A 10667-nucleotide genomic window follows, 5' to 3' on the forward strand; every position below is an offset into this window, starting at 1 on the left:
GTTAGATGACATTGTTAATATGCACCTCTAATAAAGTTAACGATAGAGGTGTTTATGTCAAACTATCATCTACGGAATTTTCAAGTTAACGATAGAATAAATATCATCTCTAATTGCGACAAATCGATGTTTCTATCATAATTGGATTAACTACGCGTGATTTAGCGAAGACTTTTTGTCTTTGAAAATTCCGTTACTAATAAAGTTTTCGACATAATTATAAGACTTAGTGACGTATATAAAAGGGTGTTTTCTTAAGTAATGAGTCTACACACTTAACAATCGAACACGTGACAACGCAAGGATAGTTTCCAAAGACTATACAAAAAGAAAAAGAAAGAAAGAAAGAAAAAAGAAGAACATATACAAGCTTTGGGAAGTTAATGTAGATTGATTGATTAACCTTAAGAATGCTTTCTTGGAAAGATTCTTCGGAGTACTCAATCTCAAAAAGATACAATATGTGTCCCTTCTTGTCACTTGTTTATGGCTTAATTTATACCTTATGTTTTGGGGAGAGTTCCAAGACTAAGCTCGATCCTCGGTCACCTTTGGGGAACCAGGGAAAAACTTCCAGGCAACTAGACCGTTAGTCGATTATGCGGTTGAGCTCGTCATGGCAATTCAACCCGAATAGTGGGTCAGTGCCCCACGATCTCCCAATCTGCACCACTACACCCTCGATTACCACATGTGAGATTTCAGCTATGGATCACCTTACACTCCCAATCTTCGATAGGGCCTTATAATACACTGGGACAATATCAGAGAAGGGATCTACGATCGTAAGCCTTGCTGATACTATTATCCTGAGCATTCATCATCTCTAAGTGTACACACATCCCTGATTCTTTTCATCTAACTATTAGCTAGAGATATTGTGCTTAATTCCAATCGCTAGTCATCTCAATCTTCGTTCCGTAAATACATTTACTACCTTTTTAGCTAGACATCTATGGTCGACCTACGAACACCTTACAGACTAGCATGGTGAGCATCAGCATTACTTATAAAAGCAAATGGTCTGGCTATTGGTGGAATGGTACTATGTTTTGGCATTTTGAAACAATTTGAATTCTAAGTCTTGAGAGCGAGGATGACCCCCTTTTACAACTCAATTAAGTTCATTCAGAAAATGAAAATTTGAGTGCGTAAAAGATCATACACGAAATCCTTCACATCAAATTGTCTGTATAGGTCAAAATCCAAACCATGAACGAAACAGATACGTGTCAGGCATATATATATATATATATATATATATTCTTCATCAAATAAATCTCATGTTAAATTACACATGACAGGATCTACTCCTATAGCTTGGAAATGAATTCTCTCGTGTGTAATTTAACATGATCATGTCATGTGGAAGGATCTTAACCATTAATACGTTGTCTACCCATTAACACATATTCTTAGATTCTTATGTATAGTATATCGCAATAATGAAGTTCCTCCTCAAGCAGAGAACAACGTATAATTAAATGCATGCAGAATACATAAATATCAAACAAAAAAAGTCTACATTTGAATCTCCTGGCGTGTTAGAATTCTAAATAATTAAGGAATATGACATGCATATGGGTGAGTGTGTATTAAAAATAAAACATTACATCTCCGCGTGAAAAACGAGAAGAATTGTACCAAGTAAAATGAAACAAAAAATGAGCACTTTAGAAATAATGGCTACCACTCCTCACAAGTAATCTTTGAAAGAGGTTTAAATATCTTTATCCTTACCCGTCCAGTATTTCGGATTAGTTCCATAGCTGGCTCAAAAAGTCAAAACTTGTGAAGATACCAGAGGAAACCAACTCGCCTCAAAAAGATAATTAGGGTTGGATTAACTTTAAAAAAGAATAATAATAATAATAATGGGTAAGTTATTCTATCTATTATTTTTCTGCCTATCTTTGTCTACTACTCTCCAATACCGATAGATCAGAATCTTAAGAGGAGAGAGAAAGATAAAAATTAGTTAAGATTCTGATCTGACGGTATTTTAGAGTGGTAAACAAAGGTAAACAGAAAAAATGATAGGTAGAATAACTTATCCCTAATAATTGTAAATGGAGTATATAAGATATCTCCCATTTTTACCACAAATTAAAGAAATTATATTACATATTCTTCCTATCACCAGTTTTTCAGATGTGAGCAAGAAAATCAACTATACATTCAAAATCATAAACTAATTAGAGAAATGAAAGGTTCCATTCACCATCAATCCAAAATAAACTAACCACACAAAGATACACTGTCATTGATAAGCTAATCATAATTAAAGTGGTCTCATGATTCCCCTACAACAAAATACTTTAATTCTTTAATTCTTTTCGCAACAAAATCTGGGAGTGAGCCAGTTAATCAAGATTAGCCTCCTACCATCATGGTTGATACTTGGTAGAATAAATTAACCAATATGCTAAGTTATTGGTTGAAGCTTAAGCCCTCACATCTCGTCCCTTTTTTCAGCATTAATGGGTCTTGTCGCCCTATATATACTCGCAAGAGACCTATATTTCTTCTTCTTCTTCTTTGGACGAGCAATTAACTCAATATCATTCACAAAAGTCTCTTCTTTATCCTTAGCTGAAGTTATTTTGTTTGGTTTTTGATCAACCTCTTCACATTTGATGTAACCTTCACGGCTGAGTCCTATAAGATTCTGAGCCGCTGTCAGAATTTCAATAGACTCGGCCTTATGGGAAGAATGTGCTTGATCTGTCATTGCAATCAAAGAGAGAATTAAGCATGAAATAGCATATACAAATACGCTTCATGTAAAAAGTATTAAAAATAAAAAATCGACCAAAGCAATTTATCTCACCATAAATTGAAGCATTCGTACAAATGAAAGGTATTCTCACAGAATAATATAAATCATTAAAAAGACTTTCGTTCAACACCTTAACATTTTGGATTGAATTAATTTTTTTATATGGTATGAGAGCTTCAGTAGTGACCATGAGATAAAAAGTTCTATCCTCACCGCCCAAAGTGAAATTAAATAAGTATAAGATAAAAAAAAAATTGAGCTGTGCAATATCCACATTTAAAGTCCAAAAAGGACTTAATATATTGGAACCCCAAAATAAAAATGAAAAAAGAAAAATTCATAGATTTCTCTCTATAGAGAGAGAGAAAGAGAAAGGTAGAAAAAAATTCCTAATACAAAGAAAATTCTGATACTGACCCAGTAATGTTCCTCTTACCGGTAATGTTTTCGTTGTTGTTATCTTCGTAGCTGAGCTGAATAAGCTGCTGAGCAGCTTCCATGTCCGACTCAGTGATCAAGTCATTGATGTGGGTTTTGCTTTTACGCGAAGGAGGCACTTCTGCCATATATATTAGATAGATTTTGATTCAACAAATAAGAGAAGAAATAGAGAGGGATTAAACACTTCTTAATCTTCCATTATCTTCTTAATCTTCATGGCACGTTGTTCTGTGAGCTTGATTAGAGACATGAGAGAGAGAATAAGAGCAGCAAGAAACAGCGAGGTTGGTTCTGTGAATACGTACTCGATCATATTTAATGCAACAATCCCAATTAATTATACAGTTTTTTTATTATTATTCTTTTTTGGAATTTTACAGAATGAATTGGCTACCGTTGATTAATAGTAAGCGACCCTTTGAATCATTTATCTACCTGTCACATTTATGCTATGTACGTTTGGGAAAAAATTTAAATTTTTTAAAAGGATATTAACATAGAAGGATTATATTGATAAATTTTTCTTATAAATTTACAAATCACGCTATGTCTATCTAACCGGTCAACTTCACTCGGTCTAACCAGTCAAACATAGTATAATTTGTAAGAATTTATAAATAAAAAATTTGTAAATATCACTTCTATGTAATAATATCCAAACATATTTCTTCCTGTGTTTACAACTTACCAAAAAAATGTTTGATACTCATCTTCTCATAAAAGTTTGAGATATTGAATCCGTGTCTAACTTAAAATGGGAAAATATATAATACATAAATTTATTTAATGTTTAATATAGTTTATAAATAAAATATAGCGCAAAATAGAATTAGAAAATAATATATTTTAGTTTTATTAAAATGGTAAAATTAAAAAAATAGAATATAATAAAATATTTTATTTCATTATGTCCACACTTCACATACTGACCAGATAAAGCCACTATAGTATATCAAGTTGACGAGTGAATTTTTAGAACAAAAGGAGTAAATTAAATACTCTCTCACCAAAAATAGAAAAATAAGAATATAGAAAAATAATAATTATAAAGATAAGAATAGTATAAGTATATTACTTTTTTACATATTTAGTAAAAGATGTATTGACTATTGAGTGATTAATACGTGTATCGAAAATATTTTCCAAGTTAACCTTAGTCGTGGAATCAATTATTTGTTGTCGTTGGTAGAAACTAGAAATTTGGAATGCTACTGTTATATTGGATTAAGATTGAGGGGTCTGCATCAGTAATTTCTTTTCGATTTATTTCTTTCTGAAATTCTGTGGGGTTTAATCAGGGGAGTCCAGTTCACTTTTGGCAAAATCGTTGGACAAATTTGATTGGCATATATGCTCCCATATTCTTTTATTCATTTTTTTTTTTTACCGTTCTCGCAATATTGATGCAAATCAAGCTAGTTCACCTTTTACGATTTGATTAGTCACTTATTATTCATAAATTTTCTTTGGATACGCATTAAATTAACTTGCCTTTGCGATCATTCTCCGAAAGATATAAATACCAAATTCAAGATGGAAATAAATTTAGCATGACAGATTAATACAACAAGAGCACGGACAGCAATTGCTCTCGCATATGGTACAAGAATACGTTCGTTTTTATTATATTAGTAACTGTTCTTTTTTTGGTGCAATATAATTTTTCTTCTAAATTTAAAATAATATTCAAGTAAAACTACCAAATGATGGCAGCTCAGTCGGCACCAGAAAACTGAACAGGTGGGGGTGATACAACTAGAAAAGTCAAGATTTTGGACGGAAATTTTGGACGGAAAATATTCCGTCCAAATTAAAGACGGAAATTTCAACGGAAAATGTATTCCGTCGATAATTTTTTACGGAAATTATTTTCCGTCGAAGATTTTCCACGGAAAAATAATTCCGTCGAAAATAATTTCAAAAAAAAACAAATCAAAAAGAAATTAATTTTATGAATTTTTCGACAGAATTCTAATTCCGTCGAAGATTTTCGACGGAACAGCATTCCGACGAAAACAATTTCAAAAAAATAAATCTAAACAGATTTTCATTTTATGAAATCTTCGACGGAAAACGGATTTCGTCGAAGATTTACGACGGAAAACTGATTCCGTCGAAGATTTTCCACGGAAATGGAATTTCGTCGAAAATAATTTCAAAAAAAGAAATTGATTTTATGGAATCTTCGACGGAAATGGAATTCCGTCGAAAATAATTTCAAAACAAAAAATCAAAAAGAAATTAATTTTATGAATTTTTCGACGGAAAACTGATTCCGTCGAAGATTTTCTACGGAAATGGAATTCCGTCAAATACAATTTCAAAAAAATAAATCAAAAAGAAATGAATTTTATGAATTTTTCGACGAAAAACTGATTCCGTCGAAGATTTTCCACGGAAATGAAATTTCGTCGAAAATAATTTCAAAAAAATAAATGAAAAAAGAAATTAATTTTATGAATTTTTCGACGGAAAACTGATTCCGTCGAAGATTTTCCACGGAAACGGAATTCCGTCGAAAAAAATTTCAAAACAAAAAATCAAAAAGAAATTAATTTTATGAAATCTTCGACGGAAAACTGATTCCGTCGAAAATTTTCCACGGAAATGGAATTTCGTCGAAAACAATTTAAAAAAAAAGAAATTAATTTTATGGAATCTTCGACGGAAATGGAATTCCGTCGAAAACAATTTCAAAACAAAAAATCAAAAAGAAATTAATTTCATGAATTTTTCGACGGAAAACTGATTCCGTCGAAGATTTTCTACGGAAATGGAATTCCGTCGAAAACAATTTCAAAAAAATAAATAAAAAAGAAATGAATTTTATGAATTTTTCGACGACAAACTGATTCCGTCGAAGATTTTCCACGGAAATGGAATTCCGTCGAAAACAATTTCAAAAAAATAAATGAAAAAAGAAATTAATTTTATGAATTTTTCGACGAAAAACTGATTCCGTCGAAGATTTTCCATGGAAATGGAGTTCCGTCGAAAACAATTTCAAAAAAATATATGAAAAAAGAAATTAATTTTATGAAATCTTCGACGGAAAACTGATTCCGTCGAAGATTTTCCACGGAAATGCAATTACGTCGAAATAAATTTCAAAAAATTAAATGAAAAAAGAAATTAATTTTATGAATTTTTCGACGGAAAACTGATTCCGTCGAAGATTTTCCACGAAAATGGAATTCCGTCGAAAAGAATTTCAAAACAAAAAATCAAAAAGAAATTAATTTTATGAAATCTTCGACGGAAAACTGATTCCGTCGAAGATTTTCCATGGAAATGTAATTCCGTCGAAAACAATTTCAAAAAAATAAATGAAAAAAGAAATTAATTTTATGAAATCTTCGACGGAAAACTGATTCCGTCGAAGATTTTCCACGAAAACTGATTCCGTCGAAGATTTTCCACGAAAACGAAATTTCGTCGAAAACAATTTCAAAACAAAAAATCAAAAAAAAATTAATTTTATGAAATCTTCGACGGAAAACTGATTCCGTCGAAGATTTTCCACGGAAATGGAATTCCGTCGAAAACAATTTCAAAAAAATAAATCAAAAAAGAAATTAATTTTATGAATTTTTCGACGGAAAACTGATTCCGTCGAAGATTTTCCACGGAAATGGAATTCCGTCGAAATCAATTTCAAAAAAATAAATCAAAAAAACATTAACTTTATGCAAATTTTGACGAAAATCATATTTTCGTCGAATATTTTACACGGAAATGGAATTCCGTCGAAAACAATTTCAAAAAAATAAATGAAAAAAGAAATTAATTTTATGAATTTTTCGACCGAATTATTATTTCGTTGAAGATAAGCTTGAATTTGGAAGACTAAAACACTGCTAGACATTAAATTGGCATTGTTTCCTTTATATGGCTCTTAGCCATTTACATAGGAACTATGTTTTAGGAGTGATTATTTGTGCTACTGAGCACTTATATGGATCTAAATATTATATGAATAAAAAGAAAAATGAATAAATTCATTCTTGGGCGTTATATGTGAAATTGGACGTTATTAGAGTGGGATTATATCCCCATTTATACGGGAAAACAAACGGAACTTTGTCCTTGACACATCCATCTGGAATGACATTTGTGGTCATATCCTAATTGCCTTATGTGATCTTTGACTATGGTCATTGATCATGGATGTATTACAGAATGAAAGAAAATAAAGAAGTATGTCATGAACAAGTAAGAAAATATGTATGAGTTGCAATATATCATGTGAATGTAAGGGGAAGAAAAGAAAAGAAAAAAGAGAGAAAATTATTTTTAAAAAATATTGTACTTGATTAATTTTTAAAGCATTAGGGGTTTAAGTGAAAAAATGTGTAACCACAGTGGGTCTAAGTGATAAATTTAAAATCACGGGGGGTCTACGTGATATGAGTAGGAGATAATACATATTTAATTTGGGTTTAGTTATACTTACCACCAGATAAGTTTACCACCAGATAAGTTTACCACCCTTACAACCAATCTCCTAACCGTCCGATTAAAATTAAATCCAACGGTTCATAACATTCCCTTATAATCCTAAATCTTACTCTCTCATCCCCTCTCTATCTCTAGATTTAGGATCTGCACACACCTCTCTCTCTCTCTAAATTCTTTCAAGCTCGTGGCTGGCAAGTCCATCTTATGCAAATGAAGGCATTTGACCCTACACATGGTAGGGGTAGAGGTAAGGATAGTTCCTCTCTACGTACATATGGACGAGGGGCCATTAGAGGTCGAGGGCAGGACCACACATCATTGTCTTCACGTTTGCAAACAACATCACTAGATGCACAATCACCACCATCGGCAGTCGAAGAGACACCGGAATCGTTTGTACCTTCAACTGAAGAGGAAAATGAGGTTATCTGAAATTATATGCATATATTCTACATTTTTTTTGGTAAATATGTTCTACATTTTGAATTCCAATAAATTTGTGTTCAAATATGATTATTGTCATATTTATGCTATTTTTTTCTTGTTTTTGTTAAAAAGGATCACGCTTTGTCCCCACCGGCGGCTCCATATTATGGTCCACCGCCGCCTGTCATCCAGGATCTTGTTCCACGGTGGGGGGAGAAAGATCCTGTGGACAATCGTATATGGGTACGACCGACCATCGATGGCAGCAAGTAAGTACAAAAATTGTTAATGGTTGTTATGTTAATTTTGCAATAAACTTTCATGTAAATGTTGATAATAATTTAGATGCATTGGTCAATATAATCACATTACAATGTATTTCAGCTTTGAACCATGTGATGTAGTGCGCAAAATATGGACAATAATCAAGCGCAACTTTGACGGTCCATACCCTACATAAAAGGCAGTTCCAACCAATGTCAAGGAGAACTGGTTGAACACATTGATGGTAATGGTTTCCCTTTAAATCTGACCATATTACCATATTAATAGTTATGTATGATTCAAGGTTTTCAAGTTAATGTTGATATTTTTACTAACTTGTCTTTCTTGTCGTGTTTCATCCTTGCAGGAAAAATATAAATGCTTGCCGGATGACCAATATCTTTTTGATAAAGTATACAAGATCAAAGCCACTGACATAATCAAAAATCACTTGAATTTGATAAGAAAAGGAAAGGGTGATATGTCTTGGATGAGACAAGATGTTCTTGATGGTTTGAAGGTTCACTGGTCTAATGAAAAATGGAAGAAAATGTCTGAAGCAAATACGAGGAACAGGTCCAAATTTGATGGACCTTCACATTCTGGAGGATCACTTCCATTTACTGAGCATGCAAGGCGGTTGGTAAGAATACTAATAATTGCATATGCATGTAGATTAAATAATGGTAAGGCTTTTTTCATTCAAGTTCACCGTATTATGTTCTTATTGTTTTATGAATTGATATCACGCAGTTGGCAGATGGGGTCACGGATCTGTCCGCCGTGGATTGGGTTGTATTCAAGCATACACACACATCTAAAGATGATCGTGACAGGTGGTGCAATGACAAGGCAAAGGCAAAAGCTGTGAGTAATATTTATTTTTACACCAAATGTTTACTTTAGAAACCTGATTAGTTTCAGTGTACATGACTTTAACACATCAATACTTTCTATGTAAATTTTAGGATGACTTTACGAGACTTAGAGAAGAGAGAGACAGTCAAGTCACTCCAGGAGTGGATGCTAGCAGTGTTGCCTCAGATAATGATTTAATCTTGCAGGCAGCTCGTGGGGTTAACAGTAAAGGACGGGTATACGGTTTAGGTACACGAGGAGGAGTATATAAGCAATCTCGACTCTCCAATAGGATACCATTTAGAGTGTCGCAGCAGGAGAATGACAGGATGTGCACATTGATTCTACAATTGCAGGGTACAGTTGCACAGCAAGAGGAGAAGGCTACACAGCAGCAGAAAAAGGTTGACAAACAGGATAGTGTAATGCTTATGATGCAGAGGTGAATGGACACCATGGAGAAGCTTTTGCGAAGGGTTCCTGTGGAATTATTAGATACTGAGGATGACGATGAGACTCAGCCCCCGTCTCAGGACCTAGGTGATGACCACAATCATGCAGGTCATCCACCAGCATGACTTTTGTATCTTTGTTGGATGTATATGACAGGGACTATTGTCCATAAACTATTGTCCATAGACTATTTTGATTAGTATATGATAGGGACTTTTGTATGTGTATGTCCTTGTTTGATTAGTATATATCTTGGACATTTATACATATAGAACTCTTTTGATTTGTATATGACAGGGGACTTTTGTATATGTATGTCCCTTTTGATTAGCATATGTCTTGGACATTTTTAGATATAATACTCTTTTGATTAGTATATGATAGGGACTTTTGTATATGTATGTCCCTATTGATTAGTATATGTCTTGGACATTTATATATATAGGACTCTTTTGATTTGTATATGACAGGGGACTTTTGTATATGTATGTCCATTTTGATTAACATATGTCTTGGACATTTTTAGATACTCTTTTTTTTTTTTGTAAATATTTAGATACTCTTTTGATTAGTATATGATAGGGACTTTTGTATATGTATGTCCCTATTGATTAGTATATGTCTTGGACATTTATATATATAAGTCTGTTTTGATTAGTATATGACAGAGATTTTTGTACACATAATTATATTAAAATCATATAATTGTGGTATGTTACTTTAATTATATTTGTTTATCAGGTGTGAAACATAAATTGATATTAATTTTGTAGAGAAAAAATATTCAATGGAATTTTATGAATTTTTTGTCGAAAATTTTCGACGGAATTTGTTTTTCGTCGAAAATTATTAAAAGATTTTTCGACGGAATTTCATTCATTTTTCGTCGAAAATTTTTCGACGGAATTTGTTTTCCGTCGAAAATCATTAAAAGATTTTTCGACGGAATTTCATTCAATTTCCGTGAAAAAATTTTGACAGAATTTAT

This window comes from Gastrolobium bilobum, unplaced genomic scaffold, assembly GCF_033153095.1.
Source record: "Gastrolobium bilobum isolate Gb01-03AN ecotype WA unplaced genomic scaffold, APGP_CSIRO_Gbil_v1 utg341464, whole genome shotgun sequence".
Taxonomy (NCBI): domain Eukaryota; kingdom Viridiplantae; phylum Streptophyta; class Magnoliopsida; order Fabales; family Fabaceae; genus Gastrolobium; species Gastrolobium bilobum.